General features: G+C 40.2%; 1 protein-coding gene across 2 annotated transcripts in view; it reads left to right on the top strand.

The window, feature by feature from the left end:
* NCKAP5 (NCK associated protein 5) overlaps positions 1–27,810 on the top strand; it is a 1,185,533-nt gene that overhangs the window by 109,422 nt on the left and 1,048,301 nt on the right. The window contains exon 1 of one of the 2 annotated variants that reach the window (XM_069067792.1): positions 13,860–14,335. The exons of the other annotated variant lie outside the window; for it this stretch is intronic. The gene's annotated coding sequence lies outside the window, so the exon portion shown is untranslated. Of the gene's footprint in view, positions 1–13,859; positions 14,336–27,810 lie in introns of those variants that run through there. 2 annotated transcript variants of the gene reach the window in all.

Below are 27,810 nucleotides of genomic sequence, written 5' to 3'. Positions count from 1 at the left end.
TCTTTCTTTCTTTCTTTCTTTCTTTCTTTCTTTCTTTCTTTCTTTCTCTCTTTCTTTCTTTCTTTCTTTCTTTCGTCCCTCCCTCCCTTCCTTTCTTCCTTCCTGGGTATTGTGTGAGGCACTGGGGATCTATTTAATAATGTAGTCTGGATCTTGAAGGGATCTGAGAAGCCATTTAGTTCTATCTCCTTTTTATACCTAGAGAAACTGAGGCTTGGGAAGATAAATGACTTGCCCAAGGTCCCAAAGATAGTAAAAGTCCGAGGCAGAATTTGAACCTAGTTTTGAATTTAATCCAGAAATAGTGCTCTTTCCATAGACAAAACAAAAAAACAGTCCCTGGCCTTTATGAAGCTTTATCCTAGTTGGGGTTCAGAGAGGGTATAAATCAAAGATAAATCAGTATAAAATATACATAAAGTAAATACAAAGTAATTGTGTGCGTGTGTATGTGTGTTTGGAGTGTGTATGTGGGGGGGTTACAACCAAGGGAATCAGAAAAAGCTTTTCTTGAGGAAGTGTCCTGAGAAAAGCCTTGAAGAAAGCTAAGAATTCTAAGAGCCAGCTAGCTGGTCCGATGGATACTTAGAATCAGGAAGACATGAGGTAAAATCTGGTTTCAAACACGTACTGTCAGTGTGACCCTGGACACTTCATCACCTGTCTCAGCCTCAATTTCCTCTACTGTAAAATCAGAATAACAATAGCCCCTACTTCCCAGGGTTGTTGTGAGGATAATAAGATAATATCTGTAAAGTGCTTTGCAAAACTCAAAGTGCTATATAAATGCTAGCTTGTGTTATCATTGAGAGCTGAAACAGAGGAGCGAGTGCATTGCTGGACAGCCTTTCCAAAGTCAAGGAAAAAAGCACTTCGAGGTAAACCAAGCAATCTAGTTTAAGAGCTGGTAGAGTGCCCAAGTTACAGGTGACTAAAATACAGGTGGTAACAGAGGAAAGACCATTGACTTTGAGACTGGAAACCCTGTCCTGGACACTACTTGTTTCCCAAAAACAAAAAGCCTTTCCTCTATGAAACTCAAAGGCTGCCTGCCACTCAGTTCTTAGGTTGGTGTTAATCATTACTGTAGCTCTGAGTGGTAGGCAAGTCTGCATTCATTCATGTAAGTATTCTCTTATTATACTTTGTCTGATTTCTGTTTTGCTGTGGACTTGGATAAAGGAGTTTCATCACTAAAAAAAAAAAAAAGAATACTATATAAAGCATACTGCCCCCTGCCTCCCCTCCCCCAATTCAGCCTCTAGTACCATCATCCTTCCCAGAAGGGACACTAGGGGAAGAAGAGCTATTGTCAGATGAGTTGTGAAGTTTTGTCAAAAAAAAAATTATCATCCTAAGAGATGTGATAAATGAGAATCCTGAGAGACAGATTTTCTGGATAATAGTCAATTTATTAATTAGGCTTGCTAATAATCAATACATTGATGATCACTGATCCCTCTTGACAACCAAAGACAAAGCCATGGTGATCCCTGAATGCTTAAATATGTTTGGAAAATGAGGTGCCCCTGACAAGTGAACAATTGATAAGGAGGTAGACATATTAATGAGGTGGTGAGCTAAAAGTCTTCAGCAGGTGCTGAGAATGTGACTTGATCGAGACTCAGCCACCTTCAGCAATCTGGACAGAGGAATCCATCTCTACCCAGACTACTCTGGTTGGTTTTCTCCTTCATAAACTGGGTCACTCTAAATTCTAATTGAGGGTTCTAAAGACAGGGGCTTATTTCCTAAGGGCAAGAACTTGCCTAGACTGTATTCTTTTTGTAAAGTCTTCTAATTGGGTGGGGTCCAGCCCAAGATTGCAGAGCATGTACCCAGAGGATTTGGATAATCTCCTCTATCAGCAGTGTCCTTCAGAGACTGGCTAACTGACCATCAAGGGCTGGTCCCTGACAACAAAATAGAATGGAAAAATCTTAATCCTAATTTAATAATTGGTCATTATTATAATTGAAAGTAATTTATCTCAGAGATTAGAACCAGAAAGGAGTGAATAATATACCCCTAAATATATGATGTTTGTGGTCCCCCCCTCCCATTCTCTTTCTGATTCCAGTAACTGGAGACCTTTTAAAAATTCCTTTGACAGAGGCCTGGGAAGCTATTTCCCCCAAACTGTTAATTCCTCACCTCTCCCTGTGCCTCCTGCAGAACTAGTCACTGTTAAATGACATGCTCTGCCATCTCCAACATAGTGATATTCTCTGTTTGAATGCACAGAGAAGACAAGAAGGAATCAAGGCAAAAGGGAAGAGGGAGGATAGAAGAATAATGATCTATTAGGGTTGTGTGTGGTTTGTCTTTCGTTCTCGAACACTTTGATTTGAGTGAGGGAGGCCTATGCAAAGTCGCCAGCCTCACTTTCTCCTCCAGAGCCATCTGAGTCCAGTGGCCAGATATTGATCAAGATGATTGGAGATGTCCCAGGATGCAGTGGGAGACCTTGGCCCTTTTAAGCTAAGATCTTTTGAAATTCTCACTTGGAGTGAGAAAAAAACAAACAAACTAATGAATGCCGAGAATAGTCAGAAACTACTCCAAAGAGTGTTAATCTCAGTTTATTTTCTTCTCTCAAATGTTTCTTAAATGGGTCTCTCCTTTAATTTCTCTCCCTCCCCTAAGGGTCCGTGCTAATTCCTGCCTACCCTATGCCCCTACTCTTGCTGTTTCCCTTTGTTTCACTTGGAATGGGGCTCTTCTCTCATCGCTAAACAAATTTACCTCTCCCCAAAGATTTATATCAAATCCATATTCCTCCAGATTTTCCTTTTACCCCAGGCTAGACAGATCTTCTCTGTTTCTCAGTTTCAAAAAGTACTTATTAGAGAGCTCATAAACTTAACACTATATTATTTTGCCATCAAGATTGTAAGATCCCAGAGAGCGAGGAGCATATCAGACTTATTTTATAAGTCCCAGAGCACCAGAACAGTTTTCACCACCTAGTGGGGGTTCAATGAAAACATTTGTTAGTTGGTTGACTGACACAGGAAGAAAGATGCTGGGAGAAATGAAGTCACAGATTGTCATGCTTTGAATGGAACAGGGAATTGTTCCTTCAAATCTCACTAGAGCAATTTAATTTATAATTAAAGTATATGGACAGGGCATTATGACAGGTACTATAGGAAATGTGAAGTTGAGATAAATGTAATTCCTGTCCTCATGGAGCTGAGTATATTAGGGGCACAAGACCTAGGATACAGAAAAGAAAGAAGATCCTCTTGTTCATGGCAGAGGGGAGGTCTTAGGAGGAAGGACACAGAATCTCAGAGGTGGAAGCAACTTGAGAAGCCATCTAGTTCAATCTACACTGTGACAAGAATCCCCTCTTTATGAAGCTTCATCCTCTTGTAATTCCCCTCTTTGACATACTTGATAAGGGGTCATGCAATCTTTGCTTGGTGACTGTTAGTAAAGTTAAACCCTTTGCCTTTGAAGGAAGCTAATTGTACATATACTTCTGGTGTATGTATGTCTAGGGCTAACTATCGCCAGGCTAAATCTGCTATTTCCATCCATTGTTTCTAGGTCTTACACCTGGGACCTCCTAGAATAAGTATCCTCTTCCAGATGACAGTGCTTCAAACACTTGAAGACAGGTATCAAATGCCATTAAGTCATCTTACAGGTTAAATATAGGGATCATAGAATCATTGAACAACCATCAATATTAGCTCTTTGAGTCTGGTTCCTGAATCAATTTCTGAACCTCAGGATTATACCATTTACCTATTCTCTACAGAAGAATAAGGTAGAAATATTGTATAATGCTTAAATGAAATTTAAGTCAACAGTATCTATAGCAGTCACCTGATCTACACATCTAGTGACCTTGTTAAATAAGGAAATAAGCTTAGACAGACATGGATTAGTATGGGTCCATCCTGTTATCTCCTTGATCACTACCTTCTTGAAATATTCATTTGCCACTCCTCTACTAATACATTCTAGAATTATTTTCCAGAAATCAAAGTCATCTAGTTTACAGACTGCATTCCTTTTCTTTTCGTGAAAAGCCATACCTTTGTCTTTCTCTGAGTTTTCTATTTTTCACAGTCTTTCAAAGATGTTTTGCAATGGCTACATCTGCCAGTTCTTTTGGCACCCAAAGGATGTAGTTCGCTCAGGTCTGGTGATTTGAACTCATTAAGGTCAGATGTCTGCGTCCTTAATATCTTCTAAGTCATCTTGACTATCCATTCCTGATTAGTTTTTCTTGTTCTGTCCTGTTCAACTCTTTATGATGCCATTTAGGATTTTCTTGGCAAAGATATTGGAGTGATTTGCATTTCCTTTCCCAGTTCATTTTACAGACGAGCAGATGAGGAAACCGAGGCAAAGTTAAGTGACCCAGTTAGTAAGTGTCTGAGGCCAGATTTGAACTTCGGAAGCTGAGTCTTCCTGACTGCAGACCCAGCTTTCTATTCACTGTGCTGTTTCAAAAGCTCTATCCATTAGCTGTTCTATCCTTAGCATTTATTTAAAAGGTTATTCTCTTTGGCAGAGAAAACAGAAGCATTATGAAGGTTGAACAACTCTGCTTTCTCCCCATTATCTTCATGCCATTCACAGTGAGGAGTAGTTTTATACCTTCTTTGACCCTTATCTTTACCTCATTCAGGAAAAAAAAGGTTCATAGAGAGGGTTACTTTTAAGATGGGCTTTAAAAAGGACAGGGAAGACCCGGTAGGATTCCAAGCATAGGGAAGCAGGAAGATTAAAAAAAAAAAAGACAAGGCATGTTTAGAGAGGAAAGAGGGTGGTATAGTGTGATAGTTTGAATGGTCTGTAGAATATATGGAGGAGAATAGTATGATATGAGACTGGGAAGCTAGGTTAGTTCCAAGTTATAGAGAGGCATCTGTGACAAAGGAATTTTAACTTTTCTTGATCAACAATAAACACTCACTGAAGATATGGGAAATGGCCTCATTGGATCTCAGTTAAGGAGAGGGATGAGAATTCTTTTCAGAGCTGTAACTAGGGAGAGGCTTGCAGGGCTTTTCCTAGGGTGGGTAATTTGGAGGGCACTGGCATAAAGGCATGTGCTCATCCAACTATGCCCTTCCTCCCCTGAGTTGCCACTGCCATCTGTTTTTCTCCTGAGTAGCTCTGCCTCTAGCAATGGGGAACACACTTCCTCCTTCTTCGCTGGCTGCAGTTGCCAGTCCCTTTCCAGTTTGGCCCAGCTGAATCTTGGCAGTGGCCATGTGCTTCTTCCTCATGGCAGGGCAGCTGCAGAGGCTATCCCGGCTGCTCTTTCTGCTCGCCAGACAGTTTGTCTGTTGACTTTCCCCTCCTCACACCTCTTGCTCACCTACTCTACTTGCCCCAGGTGAAGATGTTTCTAGTCTCAGTTCAACTTCCATTTCCACCGTTTCAGTATATCTGTGAGAAGGTTTTTATTTTCTCCCTTCTCTCCTCTGCCTCAGTTGCCCCTTTGAAATTGGAATATCTTCCCCTGTTGTTAAACACTACAAATACCGATGGGGCATCCATAGGATGCTTGGAGCTCCACTGGGCATATTCTCCCCCATCCCCCATCCCAATCTGTCATGTTGCTGCAAAACATAAATCAGAAATGATTTGCTTAATTTTTGTTTTCCTGCTGTAAAAGAATTTCCCCGTGGTGTCTTGAGATGAGCCTTTCTTGGAGAGAAGGATAGAGTACTCCCCACATCGTGGAGGGAGAGGTGCCAACGGGTGCTTCCCATTAAAGGGCTTAATAATAGAACTTCATTTTGCACCAATTTACAGCCACCTCTTGGGATCACTGCTTATAACTCAGTCAGCTCTGCTTCACTAGGCACATGAGGATTTGTAAAAAGCGCCCCTACGGCTCATTGTTTGGGGGTTTTGCCTTGGAACAAAAAAGGTTTTGTGTGCTTTGCTGCAGTGTGCCAGGACTCAAATGTTTCTCTCTTTTTCCCTGGAGGCTAAGTTGTCTGTGTGTGTGTGTGAGTGTGTGTGTGTGTTTGTTCTCTCTCTCTCTCTCTCTCTCTCTCTCTCTCTCTCTCTCTCTCTCTCTCTCTTTCTCTCTTTCTGTCTCTCTCTGTCTCTCTCTCTCTCTATCTCTCCTCTGTCTCTGTCTCTCTCTGTCTCTCTCTCTCTCTGTTTCTCTCTCTCTCTCCCCTCCCTTTCTTCTTCTCTCCCTCTCTTCCTCTCCATATGGATTTGCCACAGTCATTGGAAGGAGGGGGGGGATCAGGAGGAAAGAAACATGTAGCTTTGGCTGTGAGCTTGAGTTCTGGAAAAGGAAAGAGAAAATATCTATGGGCAACCCTTTTTAGAGTTTAGAGCCTCAGACTGCTTGGATAGTGAGGAAAAGAACAGATTCTACAAATCAGACCAAATTTCTACATGCTATTATTAAATTACATAAAAAAGAGAAACACATAAACACACACAAACAGATATCTTGGTGAGAGATTTATTTGAACTTGTTTTCCTCTTGAGTGTCTTTTGTGACATTCCCTTTCTTTTGGGTGCTATCCTTTTATTTATTAAGGTGCTTGTGATATTTCCATTGCTTTCCAATTTCTACTTAGTACAATTGCATCGATAAGAATGAGAACTAGGCAGGAGAGTCTGTTCACTCTTCAGCCAGTTCATCTAGAAGAAAGCAAATGACTTATCAGGCTCAGGACTGCCCAGAATCACTTTGATGTACCCTCACTGTGGGGAGTATAGTGGAATAGCTTTTAAGACAGTTGAAAGACAGGAACAAGCAGATCAGAACATTCCCATAGGGCACCTAGAGATCCCTGCCACCTCATCTTGTTCATGATTTCATGCTCGTTCTCTAAGTATACAAGTTTTCAAGATGCAGGTGTAGCTGCTCTCATCAGCTGAGACACAATAGTGGGTTAAAGAGACATGGTCAGCTCTTCATGGAAACCCGAGGTATCTCTCTATTTCAATTTTGGCTTCTGTATTTGCTGTTGGGGCCCCGGTTCATTTGATTATTCTTTTTCTTTTTCCCCCTTTCTCTTCTCATCATTCTGCTTAAAAGTATGGTCACCAAAGAAAAATTATGATAAAGTATTATGTTTGCTTTAGGGCAGCATGGTATAGTGGATAGAAAGCTGACCTCATAACTAGAAAGTCTTGGTTTCAGGTCTTACCTCTTCTGTATACTATCTGTGTGACTCTGGGAGAGTCATTGAACTTTTCAGTGCTCTAGATTAGAGCACTTAGACCTAGAGTCTAGGTAATGCCCTAAGATGATAAGTTAGAGAGAATGAGACAACTTGCATTGGTAGAGGGAGTTTTATCAACTGAGATAAGATGTTAACATATAATAACAGATTTAGTCCTATTATCAAGCTATCAGGGCTCCACCTTATAGATAGAACATTGATAAACTGGGGAGGATCCAGAGGAAGGCAAACCAGGTTGGTGAAGGGAGGAGATTGTGCCCTATGATAACTGAATGAAAGACCTAGAGATATTCAGCCTGGAGAAGAACTTGAAAATTGAGAGGGGCATGATATCTATCTTCACGTATTTGAAATGCAGCCATGAAGGGATTAAGCATATTTGACTTGACCTATAAAGGCCAGTGGGTAAGAGTTGTATGAGGCAAATTTAGATTCAGTTCACATAAGAGTTTCCCAACAATGAGGATCGTTTAATAGATTGGCTCAGACCTCAGTGAGTCCTCCTTCCCCGAAGGTCTTCAAGCAGACACTACTTGGCAACTTGTTTAGGATGTCACTGGTGGGATTCTTGTTTCAGTATAGGCTGGAGTAGATGACCTCTGACCTTCCTTCCAAGTTATTAATTTTATGATTCATATCTTTTCTCATTTTACCATTGTGAGATAGCTAGGACAGGAACAGTCAGCCCAGAAAACCAAGGAAGGCACAGGGAGGTTGTGACTTGCCCAGAGATTCACAACCAGTTGATGAAAGAATCAGGATTGAAACTCCAACCTTTTCAGACCCAGTGTGTCTTTACTGAGGGCCAGTCAATAGTTAACAAACACTTATTTAAAAGGTACCACGTCAGGTGCTAGAGATAGGGAAAAAGAGGCAAAAACCAGTTCCTGCCCTCACAAGGATCTCATTCTAATGGAGGATGAATTGGAATTTAGTAAAAGAAGTGTCTTTTTAAATAACTTAATGCATTTTTATCCAGGTATTTGGAATAGCTGAGGCAATGTGTTTGCAGTACAAGAATGTTCGATTTTGAGTCTAAGGATTTGGGTTCAAATCCTAGCTTTGTAAGTCCCTGTGCAACTTTGGGTAAGTTACCCTCCTCTGTAAAATGGATATGGAGGTAGGATTTGGAGTAGATGATCCCTAAGTCCCTTTCCTCTAAATGTATTCTTCTATTAACTTTTTCTATTTTCTCAGGGTCCTTTCTAGAAGAGGACTTTTGCACGTCAAAGATTTTAACACTGGAAGCTAACTTCTAGGCACAGCACAGGGCAGAGTGTGGAATTCTATCCATCTGGGGACCACAGTGTCAAATAGTATGAGCTCAGCAGGAAAAAGGGAAGCCTGCTGTCCACTGCATTGATCACACCAAATTAACTTACCAAAGCAAGGGTTGTCTTCTTATAAAATAATTTTGCTGCAACCCTAGGGGGAAATATCAGAAGAATGAGAACATTTCCACTAATTGCAGATTGCAGAAGCCTTTTGGCAGGGCAGAACATGCATTTTATATATATCATCACATATACATGAGGTTTCATTTGCCTTTGATCTCATGTTTGCAATCTTCTGGGGCTAGTCTACTCTTGATGTGTTTGTGGAATTCCCATTAGTGCACAGAGGGAAAGCAAACAGAGTGTTTTATAGGATAATGGTATTGAAGGCTGGAAAAGACCTTAGAGATTATTTAGTTCAAGTCTTTCATTTTACAAGGTGCAAGAGAAGGGAAGTGATGTGCTTAAGATCCCACAAGTAATAGATGGTGGAGTTGAGATTTGAACGCAGAACCACAGCAACATCTTCCTGAGTTGGATACTTCCTCTTCTTTCTTCTGAAATATCTGCTTTGAGAAAAGCTAACTTCACAGTTAATCATATCTGCCACAAACAACATCTAAGTCCAGTTCTCTCATTTTATTGATGATAAATGTAAACCCCAACAAATGATGTGACTTACCTAATATCACACAGCTAGTAAATACATCCCCAATTAACTGATATGTTCATGTGTACATATCCACACATAAACAAAATAGCATATTTATATAGGGAGGCAGTGAGGTGTGATGGGTAGAGGGATGGCTTTGGATTCATGAAGATGGTCTTGAGTCCTGCCTGCCTGACTAATATTACCTGTATGATCATTTATATTCTACTTTTTAATTTGTAACCCCAGCATATAAATTCTGGAGATACAAGTTGTTATGAGTGGGATAGAGCAAAGACTATATCTTTGCTTGTTGACTGACCTTGTTTTGTTGACTGACCTTTGCTTGTTGACTTTGCTTGTTGACTGCTTGTTGACAAGTAATATCACTTCCCAAAGTTCTGTACAACAAGTATTTAAACTAAAGGTGAGTTTCTCTGCAGCCTCAGTGGAAGAATTCCCCACTACTCATTTCTCACTGGGCTGTGCCAGATTTTGGGACTCATCTAACTTTCCTACTAAGGCCCAGGAAGCTCATTGTTTGGAAAACTGTATTATCCTGCACGATCTCGTTAGCCTTGGTCCTCCTCATCACCACTCTGTTCTTCTGATTGGAGGATGGGGCCATGAACTCCTAATGCTTCATGCAAGAAGGAAGCTCAGCTCAGAACATCTCGTTTCTCATCTGGCTGCACTAGGCCATTGGTGGCATTCTGGGCCTTCTCTGACATTTCTCTCATGCCCCCAAGCTCCTTGATGTCAGGGACTGTTTTTTGTCACTAGTACTTAGCATAGTGTAGATACTTAATACATGCTTGTTTTCAATAATTTTTTTTTAGTTGTGTCTGACTCTTCATGACCCCATTTGGGGTTTTCTTGGCAAAGATACTGGAGTGGTTTGCCATTTCCTTCTTCAGTTCATTTTACTGATGAGGAAATTGAAGCAAATAGGGTTAAGTAACTTGCCCAGGGTCACAAAGCTAGTAAGTATCTGAGGCCAGATTTGAACTCGGGAAGATAAATCTTCCTGACTCCAGGCCAAGCACTGTATCTATTAACTGCCTGACTTAATACATAGTAGGTACTTAATAAATGTTTATTGATTGATTGATGGGTGAAATAACATATCTGGGCCACTCATTCTCCTTCCCCAATATATGTATACTTCTAGGTTTATCAAGTACTTCATATTTCTTACAATAAGCCTTTGAAATATGTACTCTAGGTATTATTATTCCCATTTTACAGATGAGGAAATTTAAGCCCAGAGAGGTGAATTATGCAGTGGATAAAGCACTCTATTTAGAATCAGGAAGATGAGTTCAAATCCACATGAATGTACTTAATAGCTGTGTGACCCCGGGCAAGCTGCTTAACTTCTGTCTGCTTCATTTTCTTCATCTACCTACAGCATTGTTGTGAGGATTAAATGAGATAACATTTTCAAAGTGCTTTCCAAACTTTAAGGTACTATATAAATGCTAGCTATCTAGTACTGCTACTACTGTGATTACTACTACTACTACCACTACTACCACCACTACTACTACCACTACTACTACTACCATTACTACCACTACTACTACTACTACCACCACTACGACTACTACCATTACTACCACTACTACTACCACCACTACAACCACTACAACCACTACTACCACTACTACCACCACTACTACTACCACTACGACTACTACCATTACTACCACTACTACTACTACCACCACTAATACTACCACCACTACTACCATTACTACTACTACCACCACCACTACTACTACTACCACTACTACCACTACTAATTACTACTACTACCACTACCACTACTACTGCTATTACCACTACTACTACCACTAATACTACCACCACTACTACCACCACTAATACTACCACCACTACTACCACTACTACTACTACTACTACTACTACTACTACTACTACTACTACTACTACTACCACCATTACTACTACTGCATGGAAAGACTTCCCTGTCTCCTCCCCACCCCCAACCCCTCTTGCAGAATGAGCAGAAGAGAAGTAATGTTCCAGTGGCCATGAAGGCAGCTGAAGCAGGCACTGTGGAGTGCTGAGAGCTTGGTCAGACATGGAAGATGCCAAGATCATCCACTGCATCCTGGGCCATCACCAGTCATCCTGACTTTTCTATTGCTCCTGGCCTTTTGATGATTCTGAAAGAGAGAGTGAAGCTGATGACTCTGCATAACTTTATGTCACTTAAATCCAATTCACTCAAAAGTTAGGACGTCACCCTGCGATGTCATTGGTCTTCTTTGAAATGAAAAACAAACAGTAACAGCTACTACTGTCATTATTTCTCTTCCTCCACCTCCCCTTCATCCTATTACAAGGGCAGTGGCAACAATGACCATCTCCATGACCACCACTGGTACATTCCCACCACTATTACTTCTCTTACCGAAAGTCATACACAGTAAATAGCAGAGCAGAGATTTGAACTCAAGGAACTAAGAAAATACACACACACACACACACACACACACACACTACTCCCACACATACATAATACATATCCATGCAAATCATACACACATCAGTGCATTGTGAATATGTACATTAAGATATGTGTATAGTAGTTAGGTAGCACAGTGATTAGAGCACTGATCCTGGAGTCAGGAGGACCTGAGTTCAAATGCAGCCCCAAACACTTAACACTTACTAGCTGTGTGACCTTGGGCAAGTCAATTAACCCCAATTGCCCTGCCTCCCCCCTGCAAAAAAGCAAAAAAAAACCATATACATATATGTATATATGTATATATGGCATCTCATAATATTCTGGGCATTATAATTTATTGCTTCTTTTAGGGAGTAGATATTCACATTAAAATATAATAATTATTGCTATGTATCTTGTATCTAGGTAACCAGAAGCCTGGTTACCTAGGTTTTGTAGTTGCCACTGATAGATTATTTTAATAGTCCTGCATCTCAGGCAGAAGCTAAGAATGAAGTTTAATCCCAAAGAAAGTGAATCCATATTCAACATTCTCTTACTTGGGTTTCTACATCAAGCTTGAGTTTTAAATCCCATTTTTGCACTTGATGGGAAAAAAAATAGAAAAATAAAAGCCCTTTTCACAGTAACCTGAGTCATTCATCAACCCCAGAATGTTACAATGGTTGGAAAAATATTCCACAAAAAGGCAATGGGAGACAAGTTAGATGAAGAGAATGGAGTTTATTACTGAATAAGAAAGATCAAAGTTGCCTTTTTAAAAATAACATGTTATGTTTTACTTTTATTTTTGTCTGTGTGACACCACACCAACTATTCAGTATATCATTTGGACTAAGCAATATCAAATAATTTATTTAACTGAATTATTCATATTTTCTGAAGATAGTGTATAAAAGACCAAGTGCAGAGGTCAAAATTGGGTTTATATCTTGCCTTGACTTTGGTTATGTGACCATGGGCAAGCCATGACTTCTCTGAATCTCAGTTTACTAATCTATAAAATGAGTATAATAATACAAGTAATACCTCTCTTACAGAATTGTTTTAATACTCAAATGAGATAATGTATGCAAAGTGCCATTTAAATGTCAATTATCATTATTAGAAGTTATGAATTAAGTAGTTTATGAAATCACTTTATAATTCCCTACTAGTTGAGTGCAGAGCTCTAAGTTCAGTGGGAGAGACAAGTCTGGATAGAGGTAAGGGTACGAAGAATGGGGATCTCAAAGTATAGGGTAGGAAATACTTTCCCAGGCAATATTCTACAATGGGGAATTCTGGACTTCTGGGTTTAGGGGCTGTTATGAAATCAATGGGAAACTTCTAGGAGAGGAGAGAGTCAGAGAAATAAAGACAGTATGGAAAGGTAGAGTAGAAAACTGATAGAATTCTTGTTTTCAAAAATTTACTAGGTTTCCAATGCTCATTCTGAGCCCTAATTGTCTGAGTTCAATCTGTATTCCTAGGAGTTCTCCTTCCATAGAATCTAAACTTTTTGGAGGTCACAGACTTTCATTTCTGTTTTTGTATCCCTAGCACACAGCACAATGCTTGGCATATAGTAAGTTTTAATTATAACAATGATATTTAAATATAACTTTGAAGATAGCAAAATTACATATGCAATAAATTGAGAATACATTTAATTTTTTGTGAACTTTGCAGTGAACTACAAACCCTACTTATTATTTTGTTTCATGTGGTTCATACATGAACTCTGTGAGGTGTGTTCTTGAGTTTTCTTTTAAAATCCATCAAAAATAAGTATCATCGGCTCCTCTCTTGCCTCCCTTAGTTGATGCTGTAACCCTCCCCTCCTCATCTCCCTTCCTATAAACATTTAGATCTGTTTTTTCATTTCAATAGTAGAAGTCTAAATCAGGCGTTTGAAAAGAGTAACAGAGACAGCAGTCGCCTCCTGGCAGCAAACGAGTCCAGCTGTTTTCTGTAGCACAGAACTTCAAGAAACCTAGGTGGCAAATGTGCCAGTCTTAGCTGTAGCAACAAGCCCACAGCTGGTGGTGAAATCAACCATTTCAACTGGCATATAGAGGGTCTCTCTTGGTGTACTGCTTATTTGGACTTTTAGTTTAATTTTGATCACTGGTATCAAATTTTGTGATTCATTTGGCCACCTGGTATCCACGCCCACTTTTGCTTCAACTGCGCTGGATGGAGGTTCCCTGGCATGCAGATTGGGTTCCTGAGTTGCTGCTCCACCTTCCCTGTCCTGAGCCCACACATGCACATATACACCCTTGTGCACCTCCTGAGAGAAGGCAAGGCTTCAAGAAAACTATTAATGCAGAACAGCCTCCTACTTCACCAAGTACTGTGCTCTTGCATTTCCTCCCCTCCCCCCCAGACAGGAGGAGGGATTTATCTTTAGATCTTTTAAATGTGACAACCTTAGAAAAATAACAGTCTCTAAACCACGGTATTTAAAGCTGCATGCCAATACACTGAAGCAGGAAGTCTAAAACAAATTCCTTTTATTATTATTTTTCTCTTTCTCTCTTCCCATTTTTGTCTGGGGGTTGGAGGGTATACATTTGCTATGGCTGTTAATATAGTACTTTATTATCCCATGTGACTTTACCATGCATTCCTTGGGAGTGTGATATCAGAGTCCTCAGGGTCCTGGATCCACAGCAAAGAGATGGACAAAAAACCTTGGTGGAATCTGTTCAGTTTCAGAAAGAGGCAAGAGCAATTGGTGAGTACTTTGAAGTAGAAATTTGGGTGTGAAGGTGGGATGATTACTGAAAAAGTAGAATCAGCATTATCATGAAAGCCAGATATAGACTGGGACCTCCAAACCACATAATAAATGGCAGTAAATATTCTGGAGTAAAAGTCAGAACCTCTTTGCAGTCCTTGCATAAGACAACTAGGGAGTCCCCTGTATACAGAAATCACTAAACTATGATCTGAATTCTATAAATGAGAGATCAGTTTAAGTTAATTAGCATCCTAGTAAATTTATCCTTAAAGTGAAAATAAAGATATTAGCTAATCACATGGTCATGTGAATTGGATATATATTTTTTTCCTTTTAAATTTATACCTGGTTAAAGGAATGGGAACTTTGATTATCTAGGGAGGAGGGAAAAAAGTAAAAGATGAGACATGATCTTGGAACTCTGATATTTTAGAATAGACACTTTGTCCTCAGTATAGGAACCCTGGAAGAGTAAGCAAGAGTTGCAATCAAAATGTGTGACAGGTAGAAAGAAGAAAATTGGATGGCATCAAATGTATGTGCCCATGTGTCAAGGGACTAACTCAGGAGGGGATTCAGCAGATCATGCATACCCCTTACCATGAGGGCAAGATGGCAGGGGTTGGAGAATACAAGTAGCTTCAGTTAAAAGATCTAGAATGTTAAGTTGTGTTAGATAATTGGATGACTGGTCAAACTCTGTCATTTTGGTTTTTCTAATCTAGAATACATCCCTTTGTCCTGCAGTGGTAACTCCCTCTTTGGCTCATCTCAGTCTCTTCAATCTCAAAACTCTACAACATATATCTTCCCTGGTGTTTCCATTTCCATTCCTTCCTAACCTAAGGAAACCTTCGGTTTGCTTCTTAAACCTTATGCATTTGTTACACCTAAGACAAGTGTTCCATTTGGCAATTTTGTTTCTCAGTAGCCAGCTTCTATTTTCTAGAGGTAAAGAGACCATGGTCAAACTCTCCATTAACCGTGTGAAGGGTATTCAACTTGGCATAGCAAACATTATAGCCCAGGCTGACTTTCCTTTGCCACCCTGATCATACCCTAAGCACTTCTTGTCATTTTCAGTTAATGTGGATTTATGGAATGTAGATTCATAATACCTTCCCAGGTCAGATGGAAATGACATCATCATTTGTGCCATTTGTCTGTTCAATTCCAATTCTAATTCTAAAGGTACCATTCTCTGATTTTTTTAGAACAGATCTTTGAAAGATAGCTCTTAGTATGTAGAAGGCACCCAGTGTATCTTCTGAAAAGTTTTTTGAAGTATTCTAGTTAGTCAGTCAACAAATATTTATTAGACACCTATATGCCAGGCACTATGCTAAGTTCTAGCCAATCTAAGAAAGGAAAAACAATCTCTGTCCTTAAGGAACTCGTATTCTAATGAGAAGATGGGATGATTTCTACTGTCCTTGATAGATGCTACCTTGTTGGAGTAGGCTTTTAGGGTTGAGTAGACTTACAGTTGCCTGGGTTATGACCTGGCTATGTGTATCAGCAATGCAATATTCACAATGCCTATGGCAATTATAAATATGCTGATGTGGTTATTAATCACAAAATATATCAGGCTTTCTATATGGGGGATATAGCTAGAACATTTATTAAAATACCAAATAACTGAGTCCCAAAACCAGAAAGTCAAAGCTATTAGAGTAGTTATGAAATTGGCACAGGTAGATAAAGTAGAAAGCGCCCACATTCTCAAGCCTTTAAAACAGAACAGGCTACCTCAGGCAAAGGTCTTCCTCTCCCCATTCACAGCAACTACTCAGCATCCAGGAAGCGTGTTCCTAGCAGCTCTGGCCCCTGGCAGTCCTCAGCAGGTCTTAGTAGAAATTCCGGCTGGCTCAAAAAGGGGTTTGCGCCTCCACCTCCACCTAGGCACTACTGCTACCACTGCTGTTGTCTCTGCTGCTGCTGCTGTCGCTGCCACTGCTAGTCACTGCAGGAACTCTAGCTTGGCTTCCGCTTCCTCTTGCCCCACCCCTTCCTGCTACGTCAGCAAGTCCAATGGGGCATGGAAGATCTTTAAATCCCATAACCCTTACACTATGTCTGATGTTCCCTGCAAACTACTTACCCTCTCTTCCACTGAAGGAATTACTTGAAGACCTGATCTTGGTTATTGTGAGCAGGAGGCATGGTAAACTGACTTCCCAAAGTGTTGTATAACTTAGGAATATTTATTGTGAGTTAGGAAGGATGTACTCTCATTGTGTATACTTGGGACAGTTTCTATCTGAGTATGCCTATCAGCCTGGCACTATGACCTAGTATCTTTGGGATAAATAAGTTTGGGATGCTCATTGAGAGAAAAATCTTACTGAGCAGATGGAGGTGGCACTCTCTGAGTTGTTGAAATGAAAGGACATATTCTAGGAAGTTGCGGTATTACTTTGGGATAGAATCACTCCATTGGGCATTTGAAGGGAAGTTCTTATTCTTTTTCTTGGGACCTTTTTGGGGTTGGTCTTTTCTCTTGGTGATAAGAAGGGGAAAAGAAGAAAATAGGTGTTACTATTAAGATCAGAAAAAGAGCAGTCAGACAGACAGATGTGTAAAGCTGAAAACAGCCATTCATTATTGATTGCCTCCTAGAGATATAAAAAATGGTTAGGACTTATCTTGGCTGCTAATTATCTCATTATGGTTTTATAAAAGTCTGAAAGGCAGTCTCTTGCTGGTTGTGGGAGAATAGGATAAAACTGTAGAATTGGAATGAACCTTAGAGAACATCTGATGCACAATCCTCATTTTACAGCTGAGGAAGCTGAGGCTTAGAGAAATTAGTAAAGTGCATTATCCAAATCATATGTGCAGCAAGTAGCAAAGCCAAGAGTTGAGCCCAGGTCCCCTGCCTCCAAATACAGCACTCTTTTCTTTAGTCTATCATAATTAGTGGCACTTAAATTATATGGAATTATGATGCTATGTTTATCAAATTCTAGGAGTGAACACACATAAAAAGAAGTGTGGACTATTGCTCAGCTGAGTGGTGATTACTGGCTGTTAGCTTCTGATGTGTATTTTAACCCTGTGGGGTGCTGATTTTTTATTTATTTTTATTTTTTGGAGGGGAGATGGCAGGGCAATTGGGGTTGAGTGATTTGCCCAAGGTCACACAGCTAGTTTTTGTGTTGTGTCTGAGGACACATGTGAACTCAGGTCCTCCTGACTCCAGGGCTGGTGCTCTATTCACTGCGCCACCTAGCTGTCTTGGGGTGCTGATTTTTTAAGGGTTTTAGAACATGGAGAGAACAGGTGCTAAGGCTGGTAAAGTTCAATGTGCAATCTACTGAGATTTCAAGCACCCAAAGCCTCTGTAGGCTTCTAGGACATTCAGCTACAATAGAATCTCAGCATTTTTGTAGGCCTTTGGTTAATAACCCCTGGATTTATTTAACATCTGAGACCATGAGTGATGTTCCCCTTAACCACTATCTTTTCAGTCTCCAACTTTTTTTTTTTTACTTAAAAAATGCTTCATTAACTTCTGATTTACATCATTCGTTTCCGCCAGATTTTGAGTTACAAATTTTCTCCCCGATTTTCCCCCACCCACCACCCCAAAATAGCAGTCCCACAGGATATCCCCTCCTCCAATCTGCTCTCTCCCATATTTTCTCCCATACCCCTTTCGACTTTTCCAGTGGAGTCTCCAACTTTTTGATTCTACTGAACAACCATCCTCTCATATTCTCCTTCAAGGCTGGAGGGAAATCAATTGGGGTCTGGCCCAGGTGATATTTTCTTAGACATAAAGAAATGACAGAGGATTTAGATACCTAGAAAAACAAAGCCTACTTAACAGATTTAGATCCTCTTTGGGCTTAATTGAGGAATCATTCAGTCAATAAGTATTTAAGCACATACATATGTGTGAGATAAATATGCTTGAAAATAATGTTTTTGATCATATCCCTCAGCTCTCACTGAACTTAATTATAAAAACCATAAGGAAGAAATTACAAGTCTGTCCATTGTCACTGAAATGTGGTCAAGCATCCCCATGCCTACACTGGTTATCCTAGGTTAGTTTAGAGGGCACGCTGGATTTATTTTCATTGTTTTTTTTGTGTGTGTTTATTACCTGTTCAAAGTTATGATTTGTGCCAAGGCATCTAACCCTGTTGCCAGAAAGTAATTGAGGGAGTTTGAGGAATCACCATGCCTGGAGTGATCTCAGAAAAGAATAAACACACTGCAATCCGAATACATGTGGGGAGTCTGCCTAGAAGTAGCAATGGTGCACTAAATACCTCAGCAGTCTGACAATTTGATAATTAATATGAACAAAGGACCAGTAAAGGAGCAAAGAGTTTGTTTTCCTAGTCCTACAACTGATGTATTAAAATAGACCAGATATTCCTGTTCAAATGATTATTCATTCTCCTTTCAATGTTGATACCTCTGATGCAATGAATTACAAAGGATCACAGAAACTTAAAGTTGGAAGGGACTCAAGAAGCCACTTTATGCCAACCTCCCCTCCCCTCACCACCCTTCCCCAGCTCAGGCACGACTGCTATCACCTCCCTGAAAGATGAGCATCCTGGTTATGCTTGAACGGTTTGTGATGGGGAGTTAAAAGTTGCCTTTCTGGATAGAAAAATTTAATCCTTTCTGAATTAATAACATTGATCTTTTGATTTTACTTCATCATCATTCCTAAATATATCTCTTCTTTTCCTATAAACCAAGGCATTTCTTATAATAAAGAATAAAAAAAATTAAAAGGGGAGAAAAAGACATTTAGAAAAACCATTTGAGTTCAGTAGTATATACAACATTTCACACCCAGGGTCCCCCATCTCTTCAAGGAAAGTAGAGAGATGCATTTCTCAGTTCATCTCCAGGACCATGCTTCTGAAAATAGCAGTTGCTTTTTGTGTGTTTGTGATTTCCATTTCCATTGCTGTAGTCAATATCAATATTTTCCTGCTTCTTCTTACTTTATCTTAATCATTTCAGATAAATCTTCCATGCTTCTCTAAACCTATGCTTGTATTATCCTACATTTCTGAGGAGGAAAGTTCTGTAGTAGTCCTCTATACCTCCCTAGATGGTCATTAGATACTTTAGTAATAACAGCTAATAATAGGTAGAATTGATATAGAACTTTCAGGTTTGTGAAGTACTTTATAAATATTATGTCATTTGAGCCTCCCAACAACCCTTGGAGATAGATTCTACTATTATTCCCACTTTACAGATAAGGAAACTGAGGCAGAGAGAGGTTAGGTGACTTGCCCAGGGTCCCACAGCTAGTCAATATCTAAGGAAGGATATTACCTCAGGTTTACCTGACTCCAGGTCCACCACCACTTAACTTGACACTAAGTTATGGACCTAGAAAGTAGCGTTCAAATGGGAGAGTGTGGGGAGAAATTATAATGACTTGGTACCTTTTGGATTATAGTGGTACAGAAAAAAATGCATGAATCCTACTTGTGTTCACACTCCATATGAAGCGCTAAAATCCGGGTTCTCATAAAAAGATGGGAAGCAAACAATAGTTTCATCTTTTCATCAACTATTTGTGTACTACTGCTGACCATCATCTATTAATAGCTTTCTCTGGGGTAGAGTTAATTTTGCTAAATGAGACCCACAAATCTTCATAGCAGTCTGGGTTGTAGTTCAGTAGATGCCATGGATAATATTAGTATATTAACAACAATAAAGAAGTCCTGAAGGGCTTTTCCTGTTTATATATTTTTATCTTAGAAATATGTAAATATGCTGAATATCTTCTAAGCCTATCTATATCTGGTGAAGATATGCGGTAGACAATGTTTTTCATGGACACAGAGTTCTATAGCTAGGGTGAGGCAATTGGAGATATGTACCATAGTGGAGAAATGTAAAAGGTACCATTGGAATCCTGATATGTTCCTTTTTTGATTTATCTCCATGGCAGGCATGGCTTGGGATATTTATTTCTCTTCTCTCCCTTCCCCCAGCATGGTGCTGGCCAGTGTACTCTACTTTAGGTGAGCCCACCCTCACATCCCACCCCAACCCTAGGTATAGAAATAACTAGTGATAGCTATGGGTGATCATGCTTAGAGTGTAAAGAGTACTTGCTAGCTAGTGCTACTCAGAGTCCCTGGTTTTCAATGACACCAGGGGTGGGGAACCTGTGGCCTAGAGGCCACATGTGGCAAATTGTTTGGTAAAGTTTGGATTCAGTCAAAGGGCTGCACTTGAGGATTGAGAGGGTCCCGTGTGGCCTTAAGGCCTCAGGTCCCCACCCTGGGCCTTAAGCTATTTGACTTTCTTATTATTTACAAGAAAAATCTAAAGTTCAGCCAAAGCAGATGATCATCTTCACGATCCCACTGTAAGCATGTCTATGACAACTTGGTGTTTGAGTGTTATGGGGAGAAAGGGAGATTCCTGTGTGGATTTCAGCCTTTGGACAGATAAAGAGTGAGAGTCAACAAGCAGACAGAAATGTTTGGTTCAGTAGGTTCAAGGGGAAATGGCTCTAATCTAAACATACTGGGCAGGCTGGGAAGCAGAGCTGTTTAATCACCTGAAAGCCCAGCCCTACTGCCACAGCTGTCCATGAAACCTGTCAGTATTCCTTTGCCAAGAAGCCAGATGCCTTCCCTAAAGAATGTGATTCACAAATTGACACCTGGGACTCTTGATGGCCAAAGAGAGCTTCCCAACAGAGGGGCAGGAGCCCCTAAATAAGCCAATTTGTTCCAATTAAGAGGGCTCACTCTTCCCATGAAGAATTTCAGCATAAAAGGAAGCAGACAAGGGAAGGGAGGAATTGCAGACTTTCAATTAGATAGGAGGGTATAGCCATGTCTTACAGGATTACAACATTTCAATACCATTCAACAGGAACACAAATGAATCTGAGGCATTTCCTTCCCAAGTTTACTTTTTTATTCATACAGAAATGACTTGGAAAAAACAGACCTATACAAACCGAGTTTATTTTAAGAGCAATGGGGATTCATTTAGGATGAGGTAGCTTCAGAGGAAACTGTGCACTGTAAGTGAGTGAGAATGGGCAACTAAGGCATACATTTGGTGAGAGGGTCTTTTTGACTTGAGCAAAATAAATGAAAGCAAGAGGAACCCAGCTGAGTTTTTCAATAATTGATTGTAAATCACAGTTGATTTAATAAACTTTGTTCATTCTCTAGGACTCTCCTGCAGAGAAGAAGCTTTGGGATTTATTTTTCTTTTTTTTTTTGTATAGATTACCCATTCTGAGTGGGTCACATATTAGAACATATGCCCAGGACCTGGCCTTAAAAAATAATGCCCAATTATATATGACTGTGCAGACAGGAATGTGTGAAGTAAAACTCTACGTGCAAATGGAGGATCGCAAATATTCCTTTGCAAAGCCTGAGGTCTTTCATGCTGAATTTTCCAAGACACTAGAGAAGTTATTAAAAATGGAGGAGATGCTTAATTTGGAATTAAGAATCAACCACAGCCATTTGTTCTGAGCATATGAGATGTTTCTCTGAGTACTGAAGAGGTAGCTTGAATTAAACATATGCTGTTTATTCTCCAGTGTAGCCTTATTACCTTGTCAATGACCAGCATGAGGACACTGACCCAGCTAGGGTATTTTTTTTTTTTAAGCAATCAGGGTTAAGTAACTTGCTGAAGGTTACACGGCCAGTTATTTCTGGGTGTGGTGCTGAGTGTCTGAGCCCGTTACTCGCTGAGCCACCTGGCCGCCCCTAAGCAATTGGGGTTAAGTAACTTGCTCAAGGTTACACGGCCAGGTGTTTCTGGGTGGGTGCTAAGTGTCTGAGCCCGGGATTCGATCTCCAGGTCTTCTCAACACTGGAGCCGGTGCTCTTACTTGCTGTGCTACCTGGCCCCCTCCCCCCCCAGCTAGGGTATTAAAGCCACTGGTTTCTTTTTCACACACTGTGGGTATTGGACTTCCAATATTGAAGAAAAAATACTCTTGTTTCTATTCCACTATACCAGAACCAAAAAATATGTTGGACCTAAGAAAAATAGAAGTGTGAGGTGCAGCCTGGCTATAAGTCTACCTGTATAAAATTTGTAATTTGGGAATGTCATTTATTCATCAGAATGTTCAACTTCCTTTCCTCCCCTATCATGCTGAGAACGAGGGTAGAACATTAGATTTATAGCGGAAAGGGAACACAATGGTCATCTTGTCAAGCTTCATCACCTCAGGAATGAGGAAAGTGAGGGCTGGAGAGGATAAGTAACTTTTAAAAAAAATCACAGGGGAGGTGACAGAGCTGGGATTTGAATTCAGGCCCTTAGGGGCAGCTAGGTGGTACAGTGAATAGAGTACTGGCCCTGGAGTCAGGAGGATCTGACTTCAAATCTGGCCTCAGAAAATTAACACTTACTAGCTGTGTGACCTTGGGCAAGTCACTTACCCCTAATTGCCCTGCCTTCCACTCTCCAAAAAGACCAAAAAAAAAATTGAATGCAAGTCCTTTGCTACAATTTCTATTGTGTTTCTATCACAAGGGAGTAGGCTTTAAGAATATACCCCTGAATCAGGAGTGGGAAGACAAAACCCCCCAAATCCAAGAAGCCTAGGAAATCTGTAGCTTAGCACCTTTTTCTGAATAGCAAATACTTCCTAAGGAAGCCTCAGAGAGTCAACAGTCATTTGATGCATGGATCCACCCCATGCTTCAGTATCATTGATTTCACATACTTGTAGTTGGCTCACTTGTTTGGCCTGTTTTTCTGCTGTACCACTGGCTGGGGCAGGGGGAGAAGCTTTGAACCCACTTATTGTGCTAACATGTTTGGAATGCAAAAAAGTTTAGGTTCTTTATCATCACATTTGCTGTGGGTTTTTGGTTTTTTTTTTTGCTGATTCTGTCTGTGGTAGGAAATGGTAACCAGGAAAAGTTTAAGTGCACATTCAATTTGATTCAACAGGCATTTATTTAGTGTCTTTTATGTACAAATATAATGTGCTAGGAGTGGGGATTCAAAGAAAAATAAAAAATGTGTAATTCAGAGTCATCTATTTGTGACATTTCAAATGAGGTCTGAATGTATCTCAGTTTAACACAGAATTTTTAGCACAAGGAAGGGTATAGAATGCATCATGCTTTTATTTCTGTATTTTGAGGCAGTGTTGCATAGTGAAATGGCCTAGGAACCAGAAAGACAATCCCTGCCTCTGACATTTGCTGGTTGTGTGACCCTGGGAAAGTCATCTAATCTCTCGGTCTTCTACATTGCAGAGGAGGCACCAACCTGCCATGGTAGAGTTTCTTTATTGGGTGATTCCCCATATCAATAATATTGTAGATCCATTCCTTGTTCCTGTTGATGGGGCTATGGATGATAGATTGGAGCATGACTATGGCAGTCAAGTTTCAGGTCTAGGTTAGCGATGTCCTGTGATTAGTTGTTATCTCAAAAACTAGATGAGAGTCCTAGGATGTAAAGTTGTGAAGGACCATTTATTCTAGGGCTCTCATTTTATAGATGAAGAAACTGAGGACCAGAGAGATTAAGGTCACACAAGTAGTATTCTCTTAGATAACAAATTGCAAATGCATAGTATCATCTTTTACTCCCATTTTGTTTTATCCCCAACATCTAGTTAGTTGCTGTTCAGTCATTTCGATCATGTCTAACTCTTCATGACCTCAGTTGAGGTGTTCTTGGCAAAGATACTGGATTGGTTTGCCATTTCCTTCTCCAGCTCATTTTATAGATGAGGAAACTGAGGAAGACGGGGTTAAGTGACTTGCCCAGGGTCACACAGCTAGTAAGTGTTTGAGAACAGATCGGAACTCAGGTCTTCCTGACTCCAGGCCCGGAGCTCCATCCACTGAGCCCCCTAGCTATATAGTTGTTAATTGTAACTCTAGTATATCTCTAGAATATAGTTCTTTCTACTTCCTCTACTACCACCCAAGCTCAGCACCTCATTGGACAGCAATTACCATTGCCTCTTAATTGGTCTCCCAGACTCCATTCTCTCATTTTTATTTTTATTTTTTGCTTTTTGGAGGGGGGAAGGTAGGGCAGTTGGTATTAAGTGACTTGCCCAAAGTCACACGGCTAGTTTTGTGTTAAGTGTCTGAGGCTGGGTTTGAACTTAGGTCTTCCTGACTCCAGGGCTGGTGCTCTATTCACTATGCCACCTAGCTGCCCCTGTCTCCTTTATTTCAACACACTTTGTGCACTGCAACCACAGTAATATTTTTAATGCTCAGCTTGGATCACACTACCTCTCTGCTCAAAAACCTTTGATAGCTCCCTAGTGCCTACAGAATAAAATTCCACATCCTTTGCCTACCATTCAAAGCTCTCTACAACCTGATTCCAACTTACTTTTCTAGACTTCTCTTGAACTGCTTTTGTCAAATTGGACAATAATTTTCTAATAGCCTACTTTTTCTCTTGCTCTCTTCCATGTCTGGCATGTGCTCCCATCTCTCTGTCTGCTGAAATTTCATATCTCTTTCAAGACTCAATCCAGTTGTTATCTCCTCTCTCCCTTGTCACAAGTGATCTCTTAAATTATCATGTGATTTGGAGCTGGTAGAGATCCCAGAGTGCTAGTCCATCTGACCCATTTTGTAGATGAAGAAGTGGCACACTTAGTGTGTTACATAAGGTTCCTCTTAAGTCAATGCAGTGATTAGTTGGTAGATTAGTTGGGCACTCAAGCCAATGAATGTGACTTGCTGAGGTCTCTCAGTGTTCCAGAGATCATGGCATCATAGAGTTAGAACTGGGAAAGACCTAGATGTCATTTGGTCCAACATCTTTATTTTACAGGCAAGGAAACTGAGAGAGGAAGTTTCTTGTCTAAGGTCAAGTGGGTAGTGTAGCAGAACTGGGATTTGAACCCAGGTCCTTTGACTTCACACCCAGTTCTTTCCATTATATGTAATTAGGAGGCAGATAACAATAACTGACATTTCTATAATATTTTAAATTTTGCAGGTGAATTTAATGATCTTATTTCATCTTTATACAAACTCTGAGACACAAGAATTTCTGGTATTGTTATCTCTGCTTGGTTTTGTCTGTTTGTAGGACCTGTGATTCCATCTCTATAAAGATCTCCCAGTGATGAACTCTGTACCGAAGCAGACTGGCAACTTCTCTGAAACACACAGCATTAAGGGGTTGTCTTGGGCACTAGGGTTTAAGGAAGGTGCCCAGGGTTGTTCGGCTAGTATACGAAGAGGATAAAGTGCCATCTAAGGCAGTACAGTGGATAGAACACTGCATCTGGAGTTAAGAGGACCTGAGTTCCAAGTTAATCTCAGATACTGCTGTCTGACAATCATTTAACTTCTGTCTCAATTTCCTCATCTTGAAATGGGGGTAATAATAGTATCCCCCTCTCAGGTTTGTGTGAGGATAAAAATTGGACAATATTTGTCAAGTACTTTGTAAACTTTAAGTGCTCTATAAACATTACTATTAAAATGATTAGCATTATTACATTGTGAAAGAACTCTGCCTTCAGTCAAAGGTGCTGTGCTTAAATTCCACTTTTAACACTTATAACCTGTGTGACCTTGAAAAAGCTACTTAACTTGGGTCTCTGATTCCTTTTCTACAAAGTGAGCAGGTTAGACTAGAGGGCCTTGGATCTCCAGATTTAGATCTAAGATTCAATGAACCCATGAAGGGAGGCCCGAGGAATTCAAACAAGATAACTGAGAAGCTTCCTGTCTAGAGCTGAGTTTGCATCAAATCAGCATCTCTAGTTATTATTAATTTGATTCCATTCTAATTGTCTTACATTGTCTCCTTATTTATGATGGATGGATCTTCCTTTTTTTTTTTGGTTGCCCAATTACAGACTTAGCTCTTTTTTGTTTGTTCTGTTTAGTTTTCTGCTTTGCTTTGCCCTTGGGCCCTTTGATTTGTCTTCCCACTGAGTTTCTGTAGGCCTTGACTTTCAGGGTCTCTTTGTGCCCTGACTCTTCCTTCCTTCCTTAATTTTAAGTTTGCTCTCTTTTTCTCATCTTTGACTCATGTGTGAGATATGTTGGTAAAGAACTTTGCAACTGTAAAGTGGTGTATGTCTGGATGACAGTATTGTTACACGTGGGCTTGACTTGGATATGTTTCCTGTCCCTCCCATTCCCTGCTTTTGTTCTATATCTCGATGCCCTGGTTCTGTCATTACAAATCTTATAATCAGAGAGTTCTTAGAATTTTGGAGAATGGAGCTTAGAGTTCAGTTTAGTCCCTCATTTTACGGATTAGAAAACTAGAGTCTGTAGAATGGGATTTAGGTTTTTTCACTTCTGCTTTTTTTGACCAACACCATGATACCTTTCACAAATATCTGTTCAAGTTAGGTTGAAAGGTCACCTCTGTAGCTCTAACACAATATTCATAGTGTCAATGTCAACTGTAAATATGCTGGCATAGTTCTCAATTGCAAAATATAACACACTCTCCATATAGAAGACAGAAGAAAAACATTTATTCAGACACCAGAAAACCAAATCCCAACACCAGGAAACTGAATCCATTATAGCAACATAGAAGTTAATACATTACAATGAAGCAGAAGTCATACCAACCTTTAGCCTTCCCACAAACCAACATTCACAAGCCTAGCTGTCTCCTTGGGTACATTCTCTCTTTCCCACCATCTAGATGCTCTGAATCCTAGCTTCCTGTGAGCTCTGTTCCACCCTTCAACAAGCTTCTCCCACCACAGTTTCCATGTGATCACATTCATCCTATTGGGGAGGAAGGAAGATCTTTAAATTCCCTTAGGTCTTTTAAGGGGCAGGGAAGATCTTCAAATTACCATTACTAATTCCCATTTTTTAAGATCTCCATTGACAGCCAGGTAGCACAGCGAGTAAGAGCACTGGCTCCAGTGTCGAGATGACCTGGAGATCGAATCCCGGGCCCAGACACTTGGCAGCCACCCAGAAACACCTAGCCGTGTAACCTTGAGGAAGTTACTTAACTCCAATTGCTTAGGGGCGGCCAGGTGGCTCAGCGAGTAAGAGCACTGGCTCCAGTGTTGGGATGACCTGGATCAAATCTGGGCTCCAATACTCGGCACCACACCCAGAAATAACTGGCTGTGTAACCTTGAGCAAGTTGCTTAACCCCGATTGCTTAAAAAAAAAAAAAAAGAGCTCCATTGTCTGAATCAGCCCAATATACTTGACATAATCTCTTGAGGCATTGCTGTCTTTTCTCTTACCTCCCATATGAAATTAGCAATCCAGCACGCCTAAAGACCAGGTTGAGTTAGGAATCCCTTGAAGGATCCCCTACCAAACTAAAACAAAATATCTTGACAGAACCCCTCAAAGAGCTTGATTTCTAGTTAGTCTGTCAGTCACCAAGCATATACTAAAATCTTCCTATATTAAGGGTACTGAACTAAGTGCTAGGGGTACACAGAAAAGCAAAAATAAAGGAATTGGTATTTTCTTTTTGCAGGGCAATCA

This window comes from Petaurus breviceps, unplaced genomic scaffold (assembly GCF_028583685.1).
Source record: "Petaurus breviceps papuanus isolate PSGF00001 unplaced genomic scaffold, PetGlider_PUasm1.0 90752, whole genome shotgun sequence".
NCBI classification, from domain to species: domain Eukaryota; kingdom Metazoa; phylum Chordata; class Mammalia; order Diprotodontia; family Petauridae; genus Petaurus; species Petaurus breviceps.
The sequence above is the reverse complement of the archived record's forward strand: the minus strand, read 5'-3'. Positions and strand labels throughout refer to the sequence as shown.